This window comes from Pan paniscus, chromosome 18 (assembly GCF_029289425.2).
Source record: "Pan paniscus chromosome 18, NHGRI_mPanPan1-v2.0_pri, whole genome shotgun sequence".
Taxonomy (NCBI): domain Eukaryota; kingdom Metazoa; phylum Chordata; class Mammalia; order Primates; family Hominidae; genus Pan; species Pan paniscus.
The window spans coordinates 31,941,636-31,964,830 of NC_073267.2; the positions used below are offsets into that span (position 1 = coordinate 31,941,636).

At 47.9% G+C, this 23,195-nt stretch overlaps 1 long non-coding RNA gene across 1 annotated transcript in view; it reads left to right on the forward strand.

Annotated features, from left to right (window-relative positions):
- The window catches only part of LOC134729289 (uncharacterized), a 30,764-nt gene that overhangs the window by 2,678 nt on the left and 4,891 nt on the right, over positions 1-23,195 (forward strand). The window contains exon 2 of the long non-coding RNA XR_010110258.1: positions 1-23,195. This exon is cut by the window's right edge and continues 4,891 nt beyond it. This is a non-coding gene — a long non-coding RNA (uncharacterized LOC134729289).

A 23,195-nucleotide genomic window follows, 5' to 3' on the forward strand; every position in this document is an offset into this window, starting at 1 on the left:
ATCTAGCATTCCTGGAGGAAGGGCATGTACCATTAAACTCCGCCATTTTGCCTCTTGGTGCATAAGCTTGAGCCCACTTACCCAACTTCTGAGATCTTATCGAGAAGCTGCTGATCATCAGTTTCAAGTGTTTTCCATCTATTTGGAGACTGCCTTTCCCTGATGCTGGCTGCAACCAATTACTATTTTAGAGACAAGTTTAACAACCACCTGACCATCACCTGATGGTTGCCTAACATTCCCGGTGGTGGGGTTGGGGCAGCACTCCTGGCCGGCTCATGTCTCACTAGCTACCTACTGTAACACCCTTATTCAACTCTTCCATACAAGCACTGTTCACATAGAATTCTCTTACAGTTCTCTACTTTCTCGTTCTTCAAGCCTAAGTATCAGTTCTTTGGAACATCCTCTATTACTGAGTTCCTCCTCTGGGCTCCCAGAGCAGTGTATTGTTTTTGTTTATATTTGTCTCACCTTTCTTTTGGAATTTGAGGTCATAAAGGGCATTTCTCTATCCCTCATGCCTAGCTCAGTGGCTGGCACCCACCCCCTCACTAAGTCGTTGGGTAACAATGGGAATGTTGTCTTATCGTGTGCAATTTAAAAATTATATCACTATGGCCAGGCTCAGTGGCTCACGCCTGTAATCCCAGCACTTTGGGAGGCCGAGGTGGTTGGATCGTGAGGTCAGGAGTTCGAGACCAGCCTGGCCAATATGGTGAAACCCCGTCTCTACTAATAATACAAAAATTAGCTGGGTGTGGTGGCTCACGCCTGTAGTCCCAGCTACTCGGGAGCCTGAGGCAGAAGAATCGCTTGAACCCGGAAGGTGGAGGTTGCAGTGAGCCAAGATCATGCCACTGCACTCCAGCCTGGATGACAGAGCCAGACTCCATCTCATAAAAAAAAAAAAAAAGAAAGAAAAGAAAAAGAAAGCAAACTTCAAAAGACTGTGCTACCTTTTGTATACTGTGCTACCTTTTGTATAAGGAAGAAGGGGAAATATGAAGACATAAATGTATCTGCAGGTTTTTGCCAAGAAAAACAAAGTATAAATCAGAAACTCATCAAATTGATTACCTGTGATGGGGGGATGGGGGAAAATGAGGATTGCTTGAGCTCAGGAGGTCCTGGCTGCAGTGAGCCGTGATCTCGCCACTGTACTCCAGCCTGAGCGACAGAACGAGACCCTATCTCAAAATAAAAACAAAACAGACAATATGGGGAAAATTGATAAATTTGGAATATAGACTACAAAGTATTGCAACCATTATAAATTTCCTGAATGTGTTATGACTCTACTGGAGATATGGAAGGATGTATTCTTTTTTGTGGTTGTTGAGACAGGGTCTCGCTCTTGTCACCCAGGCTGGAGTGCAGCAGTGGGGTCTTGGCTCAATGCAGCCTCCACCTCCCAGGCTTAAGAGATCCTCCCACCTTAGTCTCCCAAGTAGTTGTGGCTGGAACTATAGGTGTGCACCACCACGCCCAGCTAATTTTTTGTTTCTTGGTTTTTTTTTCTTTTGGTAAAGATGGGGTTTTGCTGTGTTGCCCATGCTGGTCTTGAACTGCTGGCCTCAAGCTATCCACCTGCTTCTGCCTCCCAAAGTGTTGGGATCACAGGTGTGAGCCACCATGTCCGGCCAGGGTGTTTTTTTGTTTTGTTTTGTTTTTTGTTTTTTGAGACAGAGTCTCCCTCCCTCTTGTCACCCAGGCTGCAGTGCAGTGGTGAGATCCCGGCTCACTGCAACCTCCGCCTCCTGGGTTCAAGTGATTCTCCTGCCTCAGCCTCCCGAGTAGCTGGGATTACAGGCGTGTGCCACCACGCCCGGCTAATTTTGTATTTTTAGTAGAGAGGGGGTTTCTCCATGTTAGTCAGGCTGGTCTTGAACTCCTGACCTCAGGTGATCCACCCTCCTTGGCCTCCCAAAGTGCTGGGATTACAGGCGTGAGCCACTGCGCCTGGCCTAATTTTTGTATTTTTAGTAGATACGGGGTTTCACCACATTAGCTAGGCTGGTCTTGAACTCCTGACCTCAGGTGATCTGCCCACCTTGGCCTCCCAAAGTGCTGGGATTACAGGCGTGAGCCACCAAGCCCAGCCCAGGGTATATTCTTAGTAAATATGTAAAGAAGTATGATGGGGCAAGAAGAGTGTGATAGATGCAACCTACTCTCAAATGTTTCCAAAAGGCCAGGTGTGGTGGCTCATGCCTGTAATCCCAGCACTTTGGGAGGCTGAGGTGGGTGGATCATTTGAGGTCAGGAGCTCGAGACCAGCCTGGCCAACATGGTGAAACCCTGTCTCTACTAAAATACAAAAAATTAGCCAGGTGTAGTGGTGCGCGCCTGTAGTTCCAGCTACTCGGGAGGCTGAGGCAGGGGAATCGCTTTAACCCGGGAGGCAGAGATTGCAGTGAGCTGAGATCTTGCCACTGCACTCCAGCCTGGCAACAGAATGAGTCTCACACACACACAAGGTTTCCAAAAAAGCATATATATATATATATACACACACACACACACACACACACACACACACACACATATGTATAATATACACACAGAAAGAGAAAATGCAAATGTGGCAAAATATTAACAACTGGTGAATCTGGGTAAATGTTATCCTGACGTTCTAGACTTTCCTGGAAACGCTAGCCTTTTAACATCTCTGTACATTTGAAATTGTTTCAAAATAAAGAATTTGAAGCCCGGGCACGGTGGCTCACACCTGTAATCCCAGCACTTTGGTAGGCCGAGGTGGGCGGATCACCCGAGGTCAGGAGTTCAAGACCAGCCTGAGCAACATGGAGAAACCCCATCTCTACTAAAAATACAAAATTAGCTGGGCATGGTGGTGCATGCCTGTAATCCCAGCTACTCGGGAGGCTGAGGCAGGAGAATCGCTTGAACCTGGGACACAGAGGTTGCGATGAGCTGAGATCATGCCATTGCACTCCAGCCTGGGCAACAAGAGTGAAACTCTGTCTCAAAAAAAAAAAAAAGAATTTGCACATAAATAGTAAAATTAGTTCAAAGCTTTTGGAAATATAAAAATAGTAAAAATTGGCTGGGCACAGTGGCTCACGCCTGTAATCCCAGCCCTTTGGGAAGCCAAGGCAGGCAGATCACGAGGTCAGGATATCGAGACCATCCTGGCTAACATGGTGAAAACCCATCGCTACTAAAAATACAAAAAAATTAGCCAGGAATGGTGGTGGGCGCCTGTAGTCCCAGCTATTCAGGAGGCTGAGGCAGGAGAATGGCGTGAACCCGGGAAGCGGAGCTTGCAGTGAGCTGAGACGGCGCCACTGCACTTCAGTCTGGGTGACAGAGCAAGACTCTGTCTCAAAAAAAAAAAAAAGTAAAAATTGTCCAGGCGCAGTGGCTCATGCCTGTAATCCCAGCACTTTGGGAGGCTGAGGCAGGCAGATCACTTGAGGTAAGGAGTTCGAGACCAGCCTGGCCAACATGGTGAAACTCCATCTCTACTAAAAATACAAAAATTAGCCGGGCCTGTTGGCAGGCGCCTGTAATCCCAGCTACTCGGGAGGCTGAGGCAGGAGAATTGCTTGACCCTGGGAGGTGGACAGAGGTTGCAGTGAGCCGAGATCATGCCACTGCACTCCAGCCTGTGCGACAGGTGGAGACTCCATCTCAAAACAAAAACAGAAAAAAACCCCAACAAACAGATGAATGGATAAAGAAAATGTGGTACATATATATAATGGAGTACTATTCAGCCATAAAAAAGAATGAGATCCTGTCATATGTGACAACATGAATGGAACTCGAGGTCATGATGCTAAGTGAAATAAGGTGGGCACAGAGACAAGCTTCAAAAGTTTTCACTTATTTGTGGGAGCCAAAAATGAAAAACAGTTGAACTCCTGGAGACAGAGAGTAGAAGGATGGTTACCAGAGATTGGGAAGGGTAATGGAGGCAGGGAAGGCGGAATGGTTAATGGGTACAGAGATATAGTTAGATAGAATAAATAAGATCTAGTATTTGTTTGTAATGACTTCTGGATTAAGCATTTTAAAAAAGATCTTAGCTGGGCGTGATGGCGCATGCCTGTAGTCCCAGCTACTCGGGAGGATGAGACAGGAGGATTGCTTGAGCCTGCTGGGAGGTCAAGGCTGCAGTGAGCAGAGATCACGCCACTGCACTCCAGCCTGAGTAATACAGAGAGACCCTGTCAAAAAAAAAAAAAAAGATTAAAAAAATTACTTGATAGCACAACAGGGTGACTACAGTCAAAAATAATTTATTGTACATTTAAAAATAACTAAAAGAGGGCCAGGCATGGTGGCTCACACCTGTCATCCCAGCACTTTGGGAGGCCGAGGCGGGTGGATCACTTGAGGTCAGGAGTTCGAGACCAGCCTGGCCCACATGGTGAAACCCCGTCTCTACTAAAAATACAAAACTCAGCGAGGTGTGGTGGTGGGTGCCTGTAATCCCAGCTACTCGGGAGGCTGAGACAGGAGAATTGCTTAAACCTGGAAGGCCAAGGCTGGGTGTGGTGGCTCACGCCTGTAATCCCAGCACTTTGGGAGGCCAAGGCAGGTGGATCATGAGGTCAGGAGTTCGAGACCAGCCTGACCAACATGGTGAAACCCCCGTCTCTACTTAAAATACAAAAATTAGCCAGGCATGGTGGTGCACGACTGTAATCCCATCTACTCAGGAGGCTGAGGCAGGAGAATCACTTGAACACGCAAGGCGGAGGTTGCAGTGAGCCGAGATTGCACCACTGCCCTCCAGCCTGGGCAACAGAGAAAGACTGTCTCAAAACAAACAAACAAAAAAACCTGGAAGGCAGAGGTTGCCGTGAGCCAGGATCTCACCACTGCACTCCAGCCTGGGCGACAGACTGAGACTCCATCTCAAAAAAAAAAGGCTGGTCGTGGTGGCTCATGCCTGTAACCCCAGCACTTTGGGAGGCTGAGGTGGGCACATCACCTGAGGTTGGGAGTTTGAGACCAGCCTAACCAACATGGAGAAATCTCTACTAAAAATACAAAATTAGTTGGGTGTGGTGGTGCATGCCTTTAATCCCAGCTACTTGGGAGCCTGACGCAGGAGAATCGCTTGAACCCAGAGGCAGAAATTGCAGTGAACCGAGATCGTGCCATTGCACCCCAGACTGGGTGACAAAAGTGAAACTCTGTCTCAAAAAACAAACAAACAAACAAAAAACCCTAAACTAAGAGAGTTTAATTTGATTCTTTGTAACACAAAGGATAAATGTCGGAGGTGCTGGATACCACATTTACCCTGATGTGATTGTTATGTATTGTGTGCCTGTATCAAAATATCTCATGTACCTTGTAAATATATACACCTACTACATTCCCACAAAAAATAAAAATAAAAAACTAAAAAAAGAGATAGTTATCTTTCATACAAGGAAAGTTCTCACAGTTTCTCCAAAATGAGACTCGCTGTCATAATGGTCATTGCACCAGTTGCCGGCTATTTTAATTACTCCTCAAATTAAGTCATAGTCTTGAATGTTCTGCTACCTAAAGGCCGAATTGTAGAGCTAACCTCCAATAACTTGTATAAAAAATAAAAACGAGGAGAGAAAAAAAAGAAAGCTCTTTCCACCATCTTCCCCTGCCACCAAAATGGTGCATATGACTGTCCCAGCTGATGCTCTCAAGAACATCGACAGGCTGGGTGCTATGGCTCATGCCTGTAATCCCAGCACTTTGGGAGGCTGAGGCAGGCAGATCATGAGGTCAAGAGATCAAGACCATCCTGGCCAACATGGTGAAATCCTGTCTGTACTAAAAATACAAAACTTAGCTGGGTGTGGTGGCGCACGCCTGTAATCCTAGCTACACGGGAGGCAGGGGCAGGAGAATCGCTTGAACCCAGGAGGCAAAGGTTGCAGTGAGCCGAGATCGCACCATTGCGCTCCAGCCTGGCGAAAGAGGGAGACTCCGTCTCAAAAAGAAAAAAAAAAAAAAAATCAACGATGCCAAAAAGAGAGGCAAAATGCCAGGTTCTTATTAGGCCGTTCTCCAAAGTCATTGTCCAGTTTCTAACTGTGATGATGAAGCATGGTTACATTGGCGAATTTGAAATCACTGATGATCACACAGCTGGGAAAATTACTGTAAACCTCACAGGCAGGCTAAACGTGGGATCAGCCCCAGATTTGATGTGCAAAGATCTAGAAAATGGCAGAATGATCTGCTTCCATCCCGCCAGTTTGGTTTCATTGTACTGACAACCTCAGCTGGCATCATGGACCATGAAGAAGCAAGACGAAAACACACAGGAAGGAAAATCCTGGGACTCTTTTTCTAGAGATGTAACACATATTTACAAATAAAATGCCTATGGACCAAATAAAAAAAAAAGATGGCTAGCATGTACAAATAAAGACATGAATATATTATGCAAAAAGGGGCCAGGTGAGGTGGCTCACGCCTGTAATCTCAGGACTTTGGGAGGCCAAGACGGGCAGATCACTTGAGGTCAGGAGTTTGAGACCAGCCTGGCCAACATGGTGAAACTCCGTCTCTACTAAAAAATACAGAAATTAGCCAAGCATGGTGGCACATGCCTGTAATCCCAGCTACTCGGGAGGCTGAGGCAGGAGAATTGCTTGAACCCGGGAGGCAGAGGTTGTAGTGAGCCGAGATTGAGCCACTGAACTCCAGCCTGGGCGACAGAGTGAGACTCCATCTCAAAAAAAAAAAAAAAAAAAAAGCAAAAAGGAAATATGACAAGCTTCCAAGATCCTCAGTTCTGTAATTGGTCATGAGCCTATAATTGGTAACTATGTTCCCTTCTGTAAGTATCCAAAAATCCTTGGGCTCCGATAATTGGGCTTTTTACCTGGTAGGATGAGGCAAAGCTTCATTCCTAAAGGGTCCACATTGTCCTGCCTTCTTTTAGTTACCACAGTTTTTCAGTAACATGTATTATTGGGCATAGAAATAGTAAGAGGCACTCCAGAGAAACCCGGGATTCAGACACACCATCCTTACCCCCATGGTGTGGCAGCAACCCAGTTTCCTCCTGGTCATAAGGATCAATAACTCCAGCCAGTAGAGTAACCCCATTTTCTGTGGTTGGTTCAGCGGCCTAAAAAGTCCAACATGACCAGGTGGCAGTCTCATTTTCCAATTCAATGGTATCATTGTTGTGTCCCTGATGGAAGAATTCCTCCCTTGAGGACTAAGTCTTCCAAGTCAGCAGAGCTCAAACTTACCAAGACAGGAAACAAAAAATCTGCAAGTGGGTTATTTGGTAGAATAGTGAGACTGGGCGAGGTGGGAGGATGGTTTGAGGGCAGGAGTTTGACAACAGCCTGGGCAACATGGCCAGAACCTGTCCACGCCCCCACCAAAAAAAAAAGAAATACAAAAATTAGCCAGGTGTGGTGGCACGCACCTGTAGTCCTAGCTACTTGGGAGGCTGAGGCAGGAGGATTGCTCGAGCCCAGAAGTTCAAGGCTGCAGTGAGCCATAATTGCACCACTGTACTCCAGGTTGGGTGACAGAATGAGACTTTGTCTTTAACAAAAAATTTTTTGGTCAGGTGTGGTGGCTCACACCTGTAATCCCAGCACTATGGGAGGCCGAGACAGTCAGATTACTTGAGGCCAGGAGTTTGAGACCAGCCTGGCCAACATGGCGAAACCCCATCTCTACTAAAAATGCAAAAATTAGCTTGGTGGTCAGACGCGGTGGCTCATGCCTGTAATCCCAACACTTTGGGAGGCCAAGGAGGTTGGATCACGAGGTCAGGGGTTCGAGACCAGCCTAACCAACATGGTGAAATCCTCTCTCTACTAAAAATACAAAAATTAGCTGGGCGTGGTGGCGCATGCCTGTAATCTCAGCTACTCAGGAGGCTGAGGCAGGAGAATCACTTGAACCCGGGAGGCAGAGGTTGCAGTGAGCCAAGATAGCGCCATTGCACTCCAGCCCCGGGGACAAGAGTGAAACTCCATCTCAAAAAAAAAAAAAATTAGCCAGGTGTCAGCTGGGCACAGTGGCTCACGCCTGTAATCCCAGCACTTTGGGAGGCCGAGATGGGTGGATCACGAGGTCAGGAGATCAAGACCATCCTGGCCAACCTGGTGAAACCCCATAAAAGTACAAAAAAAAAAAATTAGCTGGGTGTGGTGGTACGTGCCTGTAAACCCAGCTACTCGGGAGGCTGAGGCACGAGAATCGCTTGAACCCGGGAGGCAGACTGCAGTGAGCCAAGATGGCGCCACTGCATTCCATCCTGGCGACAGAGCGAGACAACATCAAAAAAAAAAAAAAAAAAATTAGCTAGGCGTGGCGGTCAGCTACTTGGGAGGCTGGGGCACAAGAATCGCTTGAACCCGGAAGGCGGAGATTGCAGTGAGCGATGACACTCCAGCTTGGGCGACAGAGTGAGAGTTTGTCTCAAAAAAAAAAAAAAAAAAAATAGGCCAGGCACGGTGGCTCACGCCTGTAATCCCAGCACTTTGGGAGGCCAAGGCGGGCGGATCATGAGGTCAGGAGATGGAGACCAACCTGCTAACACGGTGAAACCCCGTCTCTACTAAAAACACAAAAAAATTAGCCGGGCATGGTGGCGGGCGCCTGTAGTCCCAGCTACTCGGGAGGCTGAGGCAGGAGAATGGCGTGAACCTGGGAGGCGGAGCTTGCAGCAAGCCGAGATCGCGCCACTGCACTCCAGCCTGGGCGACAGAGCAAAACTTTGTCTCAAAAAAGAAAAGAAAAGAAAAAAAAACAGCGAGAAGAACGAGATCTAATATCTCTCCTTGATTCTGACTTGTATTCTGGCTATGAGAGAAAAAGCACTATGTAATGGTCTCTCATTAAGACAGCAGTGTTGGCCGGGCGAGGTGGCTCACGCCTGCAATCCCAGCACTTTGGGAGGCCAAGGCAGGCGCATCACCCGCGATCAGGAGTTCGAGACCAGCCTGACCAACATGGAGAAACCCTGTCTCTACTAAAATACAAAATTAGCCAGGCGTGGTGGCGCATGCCTGTAATCCTAGCTACTCAGGAGGCTGAGGCAGCAGTATCTCTTGAACCAAGGAGGTGGAGGTTGCAGTGGGCTGAGATCACCCCATTGCGCTCTAGACTGGGCAACAGGAGTGAGACTCTGTCTCAAAAAAAAAAAAAAAAAGATAGTAGTGTGCATGCTATAAAAAAGAATCCCAGCCTCTGTGCGGGGTAAAAAACCCAAACCATTCTTTCTGGGTGTGGTCTCTCAAGTGGTGCCTTAACTGAGTCTTTCTTTATTTTTTTGAGATAGAGTCTTGCTCTGTTGCCCAGGCTGGAGGGCAGTGGCATGATCTCGGCTCACTGCAACCTTCACCTCCCAGATTCAAGTGATTCTCCTGCCTCAGCCTCCAGAGTAGCTGGTATTACAGGCATGCGCCACCACGCCTGGCTAATTTTTGTATTTTTAGTGGAGATGGGGTTTTACATGTTGGCCAGGCTGGTCTCAAACTCCTGACCTCAAGTGATTTGGCCTCCCAAAGTGCTGGGATTACAGGTGTAAGCCACCACATCTTGCCTTAACTGAGTCTTTAATACATCATTGCACCACGCTAGGGGTCATGTTGATTTCTTCTGCTGTCTAAAGATACCACATGTGAGGCAGCAGCTGCAATTGAAGTCACCATCTAAATGAGTTTCCCATAGTCCACAGTCATTCTCTAAGATCCATCCAACCAGCATATGCCAAACGCCTGCCCATTCAAGTCTTTTTTTTTTTTTTTTTTTTAGACACAGTTTCGCTCTTTTGCCTAGGCTGGAGTACAGTGGTATGATCTCAGCTCACTGAAGCCTCTGCCTCCCAGGTTCAAGCGATTCTCCTGCCTCAGCATCCTGAGTAGCTGGGATTACAGGCGCCTGCCACCACACTCGGCTAATTTTTGTACTTTTAGTAGAGATAGGGTTTCACCATGTTGCCCAGGTTGGTCTCTAACTCCTGACGTCAGGTGATCCACCCACCTTGGCCTCCCAAAATGCTAGGATTACAGGCCTGAGCCACCCCACCTGGCCCCTTGCAAGTCTTTGAGGGTGGCACTAGTCTCTGCAACTCTCCAGGTATGTGATAATACTTCTGGTTAACTGTCTTTTTAAATTTTTTTTTCTTTGAGACAGAGTCTCGCTCTGTTGCCCAGGCTGGAGTGCAGTGGGATGATCTTGGCTCATTGCAACCTCTGCCTCCTGGGTTCACGCCATTCTCCTGCCTGAGCCTCTTGAGTAGCTAGGACTACAGGTGCCCGCCATCACGCCTGGCTAATTTTTTGTATTTGTAGTAGAGATGGGGTTTCACCGTGTTAGCCAGGATGGTCTCAATCTCCTGACCTCGTGATCCGCCCGCCTTGGCCTCCCAAAGTGCTGGGATTACAGGTGTGAGCCACTGCGCCCAGCCCTCTGGTTAACTGTCTTGACAGGAAGTGGAAGTTACAGGGACTTTCCCTTAGCCCTTTCCACCATGATTCTCTCACTCCATGGGTGGGAGAGCCAGTGTGGAGATTTGTCAGTTGCCATAGATGGCTATTCCTATTATACTCTCAGGAATTTGGAAATAACCACAGGGTGGGACCATAGATCAACGGAGCCCTCTGTGAGTTGGGGCTGAGCTAAAACTCCATCTAGCACCTGACCATCTATCTTTAAGCCCCTACTTTTAGTGATGAGCCACAGTGGCATTTTGGATCCTCAGGAATTGGCGTTAATTCAGAGCCAATGTCTAGGAATCCTCAAAAGGTTGGGTATTTTCTTCTCCCTGATGCACACTCTAGTAAACAGGGCATGTTCCTCTCTCAGGGAGAACCAAACTTCTCTCCAATTAAGTGACTCTGGATCTATGCTGACTTAGGTCTAAAATCCAGGCGAGAGACTACAACTCTTCACTGTGGCAACTCAACTTAGGTTTTTGGCTACTAGAGCAAGGTTTTTGTTTATTTTTTTGACATGGAGTCTTGCTCTGTCAACCAGGCAGAAGTACAGTGGTGTGATCTTGGCTCACTGCAACCTCTGCCTCCCGGGCTCAAGCAATTCTCCTCCCTCAGCCTCCCGAGTAGCTGGGATTACAGGTGCACGCCACCACACCTGGCTAATTTTTGTATTTTTAGTAGAGATGGGGTTTCACCATGTTGGCCGGGCTGGTCTCGAACTCCTGACCTCAGGTGATCTACCTGCCTCAGCCTCCCAAAGTGCTGGGATTACAGGTGTGAGCCACTGCGCCCAGCTTATTTATTTATTTATTTTTAACAAGGTCTTGCTCTGTTGCTCAGGCTGGAGTGTGCTGGTGCAATTATAGCTCACTGCAGCCTCGGACTCCTGGGCTCAAACCATCCTCCCGCCTCAGCCTTCAGAGTAGCTGGGACTACAAGTGTGCACAACTGTGCCCAGCTAATTAAAAAAAAAAAACCAAAAAAACCTTTTTTTGGTGGAGACATGGTCTCACAATATTGCCCAAGCTAGTCTCAAACACCTGGCCTCAAGCAAATCTTCCTGCCACAGCCTCCCAAAGTGCTGGGATTACAGGCATAAGCCACTGTGTCCAGCCAGAATTTGATGTTTTGACATATATTTTATATCTATAGCCGTGAAGTCATTACCACAATCATGATAGCGAAGGTATGCATCACGCAGAAGTCTCCCTGTGACTGTAATCTCTCCCACCTGCCTCTCTCTGACCCCTCATACCCAAGAAACCACTGATCTGCTTTCTGTCACCATAGGTTGATTTGCATTTTCTTTTTTTTCTTTTTGAGATGGAGTTTTGCTCTTGTCACCCAGGCTGGAGTGCAATGGTGCAGTCTCAGCTCACTGCAACCTCCGCCTCCCAGGTTCAAACAATTCTCCTGCCTCAGCCTCCCAAGTGGCTGGGATTACAGGCACCCACTACCACACCCAGGTAATTTTTGTATTTTTAGTAGAAACGGGGTTTCACTACATTGGCCAGGCTGGTCTCGAACTCCTGAGCTCAGGTGATCCGCCTACCTCAGACTCCCAAAGTGCTGGAATTATAGGCGTGAGCCACCACGCCTGATCTGATTTGCATTTTCTAGATCAGGGGTTGGCAAATGTTTTTTGTAAAGGGCCAAATAGTAAATATTTTAGGTGTTGTAGGACAACAGATAAAAAATAGTATATTATGGCAGGGCACAGTGGCTCATGCCTGTAATCCCAGCACTTTGGGAGGCCGAGGCGGGCAGATCACTTGAGGCCAGGAGTTTGAGACCAGACTGACCAACATGGCAAAACCCAGACTCTACTAAAAATACAAAAATTACCCAGACATGGTGGCGCATGCCTGTAATCCCAGCTACTGGAGAGGCTCAGGCATGTGAATTGCCTGAACTCAGGAGGCAGAGGTGGCAGTGAGCCGAGATCACACCACTGCACTCCACCCTGGGTGACAGAGCGAGACTCTATCTCAGAAAAAAAAAAAAAAAAGAACAAAGTTAGTGTTCCCTATCATCAAAGTCTATGACAAATGTTTATCTGTTAATTCTAATCTGTAATGAGATTTGGCAAAAATAGTTTTTCCTGAAGATAGGTATTGCCAAATACAGATAGCAATCCACAAGCATATGATGTCACGAGCACATTCATCATTTGAAAGGCATTTATAGAATTCTATTTGGATTCTGGCCAGGTGCGGTGGCTCACTTAATCCCAGCACTTTGGGAGGCCGAGGTAGGTGGATCACTCGAGGCCAGGAGTCCCAGACCAGCCTAGGCAACACGGCAAAACCCCCCTCTCTACTGAAAATACAAAAAAATCAGCCAGGCGTGGTGGCGTGTGCCTGTAATTCCAGCTACTTGACTCTCAGTATCATTTGAACCTGGGAGGTAGAAGTTGCAGTGAGCTGAGATGGTGCCACTGCACTCTGGCCTGGGCACCAGAGCAAGACCGTGTCTCAAAAAAAAAAAAAAAATCTATTTGGATTGGATTTTTCTCTTGCTATCTGCCTTTTAGCATGTCACTACATTATGGTTTAATCACTTGAGATGTGTCTCAATATCACTGAAGTCCTAAAAATGCTACTGGAACTGCAGTTTGAGATTGGAAATGTAGCTCCTAAAAATTTATATGGGAATGGACATCTTGCTCCTTGTTTTAACTTTGATATTATGGCCTGTGTATAAGGCAGCTTGACATCGCTTGTGATTCAAACAATATACCATCAATGAAGTTACTTTACAGCAGCATACGTTAAACATATAGTGCTGTTTTGCCTTATAATTTTAGGTTGAATTATTAAGAGATATTATCAAAACTGCTTCAAAAGCTAGTTAACAAAGCCTCTCAGTGTTTGATAGCAGTGGTTATGTGGGGTTCTTCTTTGTTGTTGTTGTTGTTGTTGAGAAGGAGTCTCGCTCTGTCGCCCAGGCTAGAGTGCAGTGGCATGATCTAGGCTAACTGCAACCTCCACCTCCCCAGGTTCAAGCGATTCTCCTGCCTCAGCCTCCAGAGTAGCTGGGACTACAGGTGCCCGCCACCAAGCCTGGCTAATTTTTTGTATTTTTAGTAGAGACGGGGTTTCACCATGTTAGTGAGGATGGTCCTCAAGTGATCTGCCCACCTCGGCCTCCTAAAGTGCTGGTAACACAGGTGTGAGCCACTGCACCTGGCCCGGTTCTTATTTAGAAAAATTTCAGGCCAGGTGCAGTGGCTCACGCCTGTAATACCCGCAATCTGGGAGGCCGAAGCAGGTGGATTACCTGAGGTCAGGAGTTCGAGACCAGCCTGGCCAACACAGTGAAACCCCGTCTTTACTAAAAATACAAAAAAAATTAGCCAGGTGTGGTGGCAGGCACCTGTAATCCCAGCTACTTGGGAGGCCGAAGCAGGAAAATCCCTTGAACTCAGGAGGCAGAGATTGCAGTGAGCTGAGATAGCACCACTGCACTCTAGCCTGGGTGACAGAGTGAGACTCAGTCTCAAACAAATAAAGAAAAGAAAAGAAAAAAAAATTCAATCTCAGCCCGGAGTTAAAAACCATATGGCTGTGTGTGGTGGCTCATACGTATAACCCCAGCACTTTGGGAGGCTGACACAGGCAGATTACTTGAGCCCAGGAGTTCAAGACCAGCCCGGGCAACATGGCAAAACCCTGTCTCTGCAAAAAATGCAAAAACTAGCCAGGCGTGGTGGCACATGTGTGTAGTCCCAGTTACTTAGGGAAGTAACCTTAGGTGGAAGGGTCGCCTGAGCATGAGAGGCAGAGGTTGCAGTGAGCCAAGATCACACCACTGCACTCCAACCTGGGTGACAGAGTGAGACCCTGTCTCAAAAAAACTAAACAAAACAAAACCATAAAATTTAGCACTGCCAAGACATCAAACTACTGTATGGCATGGCAAGTCAGGATATTCAGCTTGTATTTCTAACAAAAATTTATGGAACTGACAGTTAAATCCACACAAGCAAATGAAGTTCACAATTGACAGTACTGGTTCAATATCTTATGACAGATTCAAAAATGTCTGCAAAGTACCTGCTGATGAATCATACAGTTAATAACCATAGGCCTTTTTTTTTTTTTTTTTTTTTGAGATGGAGTCTCCCTTATCGCTCAGGCTGGAGGTCGGTGGCGTGATCTCCACTCACTGCAACCTCCGCCTCCTGGGCACAAGCGATTCTCCTGCCTCAGCCTCCTGAGTAGCTGGGATTACAGGCATGTGCCACCATGGCCGGCTAAATTTTGTATTTTTAGTAGAGATGGGGTTTCATCATGTTGGCCAGGCTGGTCTTGAACTCTTGACCTCAGGCAATCTACCCGCCTCAGCCTCCCAAAGTGCTGGAATTACAGGCGTGAGCCACCATGCCCAGCAACCATAGGCTTTAAACACCTTACATTTGCACAAGCTTTGTAAATTCGTCCAACAAAGGCTTTTTCTGCTCCATATATATATATATATTTTTTTTTTTTTTGAGACGGAGTCTTGCTCTGTTGCCCAGGCTGGAGTGCAGTGGCACTATCTCGGCTCACTGCAAGCTCCGTCTCCTGGGTTCACGCCATTCTCCTGCCTCAGCCTCCCAAGTAGCTGAGACTACAGGCGCCCGCAACCACACCTGGCTAATTTTTTTTTTTTTTTGAGATGGAGTCTCACTCTGTTGCCCAGGCTGGAGTGCAGTGGCGCGATCTCGGCTCACTGCAAGCTCTGCCTCCCAGGTTCACACCATTCTCCTGCCTCAGCCTCCTGAGTAGCTGGGACTACAGGCACCCGCCACCACGCCCAGCTAATTTTTTTGTATTTTTAGTAGAGACAGCGTTTCACCGTGTTAGCCAGGATGGTCTCGCTCTCCTGACCTCGTGATCCACCCACCTTCACCTCCCAAAGTGCTAGGATTATAGGCATGAGCCACCATGCCTAGCCAAGCTTGTGGTTTTCTTTCTGGAAGTGACGCAGTGCACTGAGAAGAATCCGTCCCACGCCACAGCCCTTACAGTCATCGTTATTGACATCACAGTCAAGTACAGCAGCCACTTGGGCTCCCGGGGCATGCACTGGAGTTGGTACTTTATAAAGACAAGCTGTAGGCAACAGTCTGATTAACTCGATGCCACAGCACATCGCAGATTACCAACGTCCAGTTCCCATTCCCTTGGAGCTCAGACAAAGCTCAAACCCAAGGGCATGGACAAACCAGTCCCCAAATGCTATCCTTGTGGATCTATCTCCAGGCACCCCTCTTGTAATAATGCTACATCGATCGGGATCCACTCACAAGGCGGAAACCACAGAGTCATTTAAACAGGGAAGTTTTAACAGAACAATGAACTATTTACAGGGGATTGTGACTAAGTGTGAATCAAAGAGAACTCTAAAAAACACCCATGGGGCCGGGCGTGGTGGCTCATGCCTGTAATCCCAGCACTTTGGGAGGCTGAGGCAGGCAGATCGCGAGGTCAGGAGTTCGAGACCAGCCTGGCCAACATAGTGAAACTCCGTCTCTCCTGAGATAGAGCCACTGCACTCCAGCCTGGGCAACAGAGCAAGACTCTGTCTCAAAAAAAAAAAAAAAAGGAGGCCGGGTGCGGTGGCTCACACCTGTAATCCCAGGACTTTGGGAGGCCGAGGTGGGCGGATCACCTGAGGTTGGGAGTTAGGGACCAGCCTGACCAACATGGAGAAACCCCATCTCTACTAAAAATACAAAATTAGCCGGGCATGGTGGCGCATGCCTGTAATCCCAGCTACTCGGGGGGCTGAGGCAGGAGAATCGCTTGAACCTGGGAGGCGGAGGTTGTGGTGAGCCGAGATTGCGCCAATGGGGCAACAAGAGCAAAACTCCATCTCAAAGAAAAAAAAAATTAGCTGGTTGTGGTGATGCATGCCTGTAATCCAAGCTACTAGGGAGGCTGAGGCAGGAGAACCATTTGAACCTGGGAGACGGAGGCTGCAGTGAGCCAAGATCACGCCACTGCACTCCAGCCTGGGTGACAGAGCCAGACTCAGTCTCAAAAAAAAAAAAAAAAAAAAAAAAAAAAAAAATGGCGGCGGGGGAGCTTGGGAAAAGTGATGAGAGAAACCTGAGGTCTGACAGGTGCATGAGGAAATCTCACCTGTGACCCAGAAGAGGGTTGTACTGTGCTGCTCTGCGTTTCGCAGGGCATGCCACATTTTTTTTAAAATAATTTCAACCTTTATCTTATTATTTTCTTGAGATGGAGTCTTGCTCTGTCGCTCAAGCTGGAGTGCAGTGGTGCAGTCTTGGCTCACTGCAACCTCTGCCTCCCAGGTTCAAGTGATTTTCCTGCCTCAGCCTCCCAAGTAGCTAAGATTACAGGTGCCTTCTGCCATGCCTGGCTAATTTTTGTATTTTTAGTAGAGACGGGGTTTCACCGTGTTGGCCAGGCTGGTCTTGAACTCCTGACCTCAGGTGATTCGCCTGCCTCGGCCTCCCAAAGTGCTGAGATTACAGGCGTGAGGCACCCACCGTGCCCGGCCATATTATTATTATTTTTTGAGATGGGGTGTTGCTTTGTTGCCCAGGCTGGAGTGCAGTAGCTCGATCACAGGTCACTGCAGTCTCAGTCCCGCAGGCTCAAGCAATCCTCCCACCTCAGCCTCCTGAGTAGCTGGTGCTATAGCACGTTCCACCACACCCTGCTAATTTTTTGTAAAGGTGGGGTCTCTCTATGTTGCCAAGGCTGGTCTCGAACTCCTTGGCTCAAGCCATCCTCCCACCTCGGCCTCCCAAAGTGCTGGGATTACAGACGTGAGCCACCGAGCCTGGTCTCCCAGCTTTTATTTTAGGTTCAGGGAGGCGTGTGTGGGTTCGTCACCTGGGTATACTGCATGATGCTGAGGCTTGGGCTATGAATGATCCTGTCATCCAGGAAGTAAGCATAATACCCAACAGTTTTTCAACTCTTACTCTCCACTGTCCCTCCCCACTCTAGGAGGTCCCAGTATCTATTGTTCCCATCTTTACATCCATGTGTGTACTCAATGTTTTTTTTGTTTTGTTTTGAGATGGAGTTGCGCTCTGTCGCGTAGGCTGAAGTGCAATCATGCAATCTTGGCTCACTGCAACCTCCACCTCCCGGCTTCAAACGATTCTCCTGCTTCAGCCCCTCGAGTAGCTGGGATTAAAGGCGCCTGCCATCATGCCTGGCTAATTTTTGTATTTTTGTAGAGACAGGGTTTCGCCATATTGGCCAGGCTGATCTTGAACTCCTGACCTCAGATGATCCACCTGCCTCAGCCTCCCAAAGTGCTGGGATTACAGGTGTGAGCCACCGCACCCAGGCAATGTGTACTCAATGTTTAGATCTCATTTATAAGTGAGAACACGCAGTCCTTGGTTTTCTGTTCCTGGGTTAATTTGCTTAGGATAATGACCTCCAGCTACATCCATGTCAGAGCGAAGAATATGATTTCATTAGTGTTTATGGCTGGGCGTGCTGCATTCTTTCACTGCTTGCTGAGCATCAGCAGGGAAGCATTGCCTTGGGAACAGAACTTGATGGGAGGCCTCCTTGGGACCTCTCTCCTTCTCCGCCTCCTCCTCACTCTCCTCCTTCCTCCTCCTCCATAAATTGGACCAAAACATATCCTGCTGGGGACCAAAACATATCCGCACTGGCTCACGCATGTAACCCCAGCACTTTGGGAGGCTGAGGCGGGTGGATCACTTGAGGTCAGGAGTTTGACACCAGCCTGGGCAACACGGTGAAACTCCATCTCTACTGAAAATACAAAATTGCTTGAATCTGGGAGGTGGAGGTTGCAGTGAGCCAAGATTGCGCCACTGCACTCCAGCCTGGGTTAACAAGTGAGACTCTGTTTCAAAAAAAAAAAAAAAAAAAAAAAAAAAAAAAAAATATATATATATATATATATATATATGGCCGGGCATGGTGGCTCTCGCCTGTAATCCCAGCACTTTGGGAGGCTGAGGCGGGCAGATCACAAGGTCAAGAGATCAAGACCATTCTGGCCAACATGGTGAAACCCCATCTCTACTAAAAGTACAAAAATTAGCTGGGTGTGGTGGTGCGTGCCTGTAGTCTCAGCTACTCAGGAGGCTGAGGCAGGAGAATTGCCTGAACCCAAAAGGTGGAGGTTGCAGTGAGTTGAGATTGTGCCACTGCACACCAGCCTGGTAACAGAGTGAGACTCCATCTCAAAAAAAAAAAAAAAAAAAAAAAAAAAATATATATATATATATATATATATATAATAGAGGACCAATTTCAGCAGCATATTAAAAGGATTTTATGGGGCCGGGCGTGGTGGCTCATGCCTGTAATCCCAGCACTTTGGGATGCCAAGGTGGGCGGATCATGAGGTCAAGAGTTTGAGACCAGCCTGGCCAACATGGTGAAACCCCATCTCTATTAAGAATACAAAAAGTAGCCGGGCGTGGTGGCGCATGCCTGTAAATCCCAGCTACTCAGGAGACTGAGGCAGGAGAACTGCTTGAACCCAGGGGGTGGGGGTTGCAATGAGCCAAGGTTGCGCCACTGCACTCCAGTCTGGACGACAGAGCAAGACTGTCTCAGGAAAAAAAAAAAAGTATTTTATCCATGAACAAGTTGGATTTATTCCTGGAATGCAAAGATGTTTTAACATATGAAAATTAATCAATGTCATATACCACATTAATAGAATAAAGGGAAAAATCTTATAATTGTCTCAGTTGATGCAGAAAAAGTATTCGGCAAAATCCAATACTCTTTCAAGATTTTAAAAAAAACACTCAGCCGGGCACGGTGGCTCACGCCTGTAACCCTAGTACTTTGGGAGGCCGAGGCAGGTGGATCGCTGGAGCTCAGGAGTTCAAGACCAGCCTTGGCAACATGGCAAAACCATGTGTCTAGCAAAAACAAAAATTAAGCTGGGTATGGTGGTGCATGCCTGTAGTCCCAGCTACTTGGGAGGCTGAGGTGGGAGGACGGCTTGAACCCAGGAGGTGGAGGTTGCAGGGAGCCATTATCAGGCCACTGCACTCCAGCCTGGGTGAGAGAACCAGGCCCTGTCTGGAAAAAATAAAATAAAACTAGAACTAGAAGAATTTTCCTCAACATGGTAAAGGCCATACATGAAAAACAGAGTTAACATCATATTCAATGATGAAAGACTGAAAATTTTCCCCATAAGATCAGGAACAAAACAAGAACCACCACTTTGGCCACTTCTATTTAACAGAGTATTGGAATTTCTAGCCAGAGAAATTAAGCAAGAAAAATAAGTAAAAGGCACCTGAATTGGAAAGGAAAAAGTAAAATTATCTGTACTTGCAGATGAAATGATTTTATACGTGGAAAACCCTAAAGCTTACATACATACACAACTATTAGAGCCAATAAATGAATTCAACAAAGTTGCAGCATACAAAGTCAACACACAAAAATCAGTTGCATTTCTTTACACTAACGATGAATAACCCCAAAGAGAAATTAAGAAAACAACTCTATTTAAAATACCATGCGGCCGGGTGCAATGGCTCATACCTGTAATCCCAGCACTTTGGGAGGCTGAGGCGGGTGGATCACCTGAGGTCAGGAGTTCAAGACCAGCCTGGCCAACATGGTAAAATCCAGTCTCTACTAAAAATACAAAAAACTGGCCGGGTGCGGTGGCTCACGCCTATAATCCCAGCACTTTGGGAGGCCAAGGCGGGCAGATCACCTGAGGTCGGATGTTCGAGACCAGCCTGACCAACACAGAGAAACTCTGTCTCTACTAAAAATACAAATAAAATTAGCTGGCCGTGGTGGCGCATGCCTGTAATCCCAGCTACTCAGAAAGCTGAGGCAGGAGAATTGCTTGAACCCGGGAGGCAGAGGTTGCGATGAGCCGAGGTCACACCATTGCACTCCAGCCTGGGCAATAAGAGCAAAACTACGTCTCAAAAAAAAAAAACAAAAACAAAAACAAAAAATTAGCTGGGCGTGGAGGCGGGTGCCTGTAATCTCAGCTACTTGGGAGGCTGAGGCAGGAGAATCACTTGAACCCAGAAGGCAGAGGTTGCAGTGAGCCGAGATCACACCACTGCAATCCAGCCTGGGCAAAAAGAGCGAAATTCCATCTCAAGAAAAAAAAAAGCCATGAAAAGGAATCAAATAGGAAGAAATGTAACCAATGAGGCAAAATATTTGTAACTGAAAACTACAAAAAATTAAAGAGACATAAATAAAAAGATATCCTACGTTTATAGAATGTAAAATTTATTGTTTGTTTGTTTTTTGAGACAGAGTCTTGCTCTGTCACCCAGGCTGGAGTGCTGTGATGCAATCTTGGCTCACTGCAACCTCTGCCTCCTGGGTTCAAGTGATTCTTCTGCCTCAGCCTCCTGAGTGGCGGGAACTACAGGCACGTGCCACCATGCCCAGCTAATTTTTTTTTTTGCATTTTTAGTAGAGACAGGATTTTACCATGTCGACAGGGCTGGTCTCAAACTCCTGACCTCAAGTGATCTGCCTGCCTCAGCCTCCCAAAGTGCTGAGATTACAGGCATGAGCCACTGCGCCCGGCCTGAATGTAAGATTTAATATTGTTAAGATGACGGTACTACCCAGAGCAATCTACAGATTCAATGCAATTTGTATCAAAATCCAAATGGTATTTTTAATATTTTACAGATATACAAAAACTCATCCTAAAATTTATGTGGAATCACAAGGCATCCTAAATAACACAAAAAAAGACGGAAAAAAAGGTCTGCAGAAAAAGAAGAAACCAGGTCTCTCATTTCCTGATTTCAAAACTTAAATACTAACCTACCACAATGAAAAGAGTGCGGTACTGGCATAAAGACAAACATATAAGGCCGCCTGTAATCTCAACAATTTGGGAGACTGAGGTGAGTGGATTGCTTGAGCCCAGGAGTTCAAAATCAACCTGGGCTACATGGCAAAACCCAGTCTTTACAAAAAATACAACAATTAGCTAGGTGTGGTAGCCTGCGCCTATAGTCCCAGCTACTGAGGAGGAGGCTGAGGTGGGAGGATCACTCAAGCCTAGGAGGCAGAGGTTGCAGTGAACCGAGATCATGCCAGTGCACTCCAGCCTGGGCAACAGAGTGAGACTCCGTCTCAAAAATAAAGAAAGAGAGAAAAAAATAGACACATATATTAGACCGGTGTGAGAGGTGACAGCGTGCTGGCAGTCCTCACAGCCCTCGTTCGCTCTTGGCGCCTCCTCTGCCTGGGCTCCCACTTTGGCGGCATTTGAGGAGCCCTTCAGCCCACCACTGCTCTGTGGGAGCCCCTTTCTGGGCTGGCCAAGGCCGGAGCCAGCTGCCTTAGCTTGCGGGGAGGTGTGGATGGAGAGGCACGAGTGGGAAGCGGGGCTGCTCGCCACGCTTGCGGGCCAGCTGGAGGTCCGAGTGGGCGTGGGCTTGGCGGGCCCTGCACTAGGAGCCACCAGCCGGCCCTGCCGTCCCCGGGCAATGAGGGGCTTAGTACCCGGGCCAGCGGCTGCGGACGGTGTACTGGGTCCCCCAGCAGTGCCAGCCCACCGGCGCTGCTCTCGATTTCTCACGGGGTCTTAGCTGCCTTCCCGCCAGGCAGGGCTCCGGACCTGCAGCCCGCCATGCCTGAGCCTCCCACCCCCTCCATGGGCTCCTGTGAGGCCGGAGCCTCCCCAGGAGCACCGTCCCCCGCTCCTCGGCGCCCAGTCCCATCGACCACCCAAGGGCTGAGAGTGCGGGCAGACAGCGCGGGACTGGCAGGCAGCTCCACCTGCAGCCCCGGTGCGGGATCCACTGGGTGAAGCCAGCTGGGCTCCCGGGATCCACTGGGTGAAGCCAGCTGGGCTCCTGAGTCTGGTGGGGATGTGGAGAACCTTTATGTCTAGCTCAGGGATTGTAAATACACCAATGGGCACTCTGTATCTAGCTCAAGGTTTGTAAACACACCAATCAGCACCCTGTGTCTAGCTCAGGGTTTGTGAATGCACCAGTCGACACTCTGTATCTAGCTATCTGGTGGGACCTTGGAGAACCTTTGTGCTGACACTCTGTATCTAGCTAATCTGGTGGGGAGGTGGAGAACCTTTGTGTCTAGCTCAGGGATTGTAAACGCACCAATCAGCACCCTGTCAAAACAGACCACTCAGCCCTACCAATCAGCAGGATGTGGGTGGGGCCAGATAAGAGAATAAAAGCAGGCTGCCCGCGCCCACAGTGGCAAGTCGCTCGGGTCCTGTTACACGCTGTGGAAGCTTTGTTCTTTGGCTCTTTGCGATAAATGTTGCTACTGCTCACTCTTTGGCTCCACGCTGCTTTTATGAGCTGTAACACCGCAAAGGTATGCAACTTCACTTCTGAAGCCAGCGAGACCATGAGCCCACCGGGAGGAATGAAGAACTCCAGACGCGCCACCTTAAGAGCTGTAACACTCACCGCGAAGGTCTGCAGCTTCACTCCTGAACCAGTGAGACCACGAACCCACCAGAAAGAAGAAACTCCAAACACATCCGAACGTCAGAAGGAACAAATTCCAGACGCGCCACCTTAAGAGCTGTAACACTCACCGCGAGGGTCCGCGGCTTCATACTTGAGGTCAGTCAGACCAAGAACCCACCAATTCCGGACACAAGTGGAATAGATTAGAGAGGCCAGAAATAAACCTTCTACATGGAAGATTAATTTTTGACAAGGGTTCCAAGACCACTTAATGGGGGAAAGAACAACCTTTTCGATAATAGCAGTGGGACAACTGGATATCCATACACAAA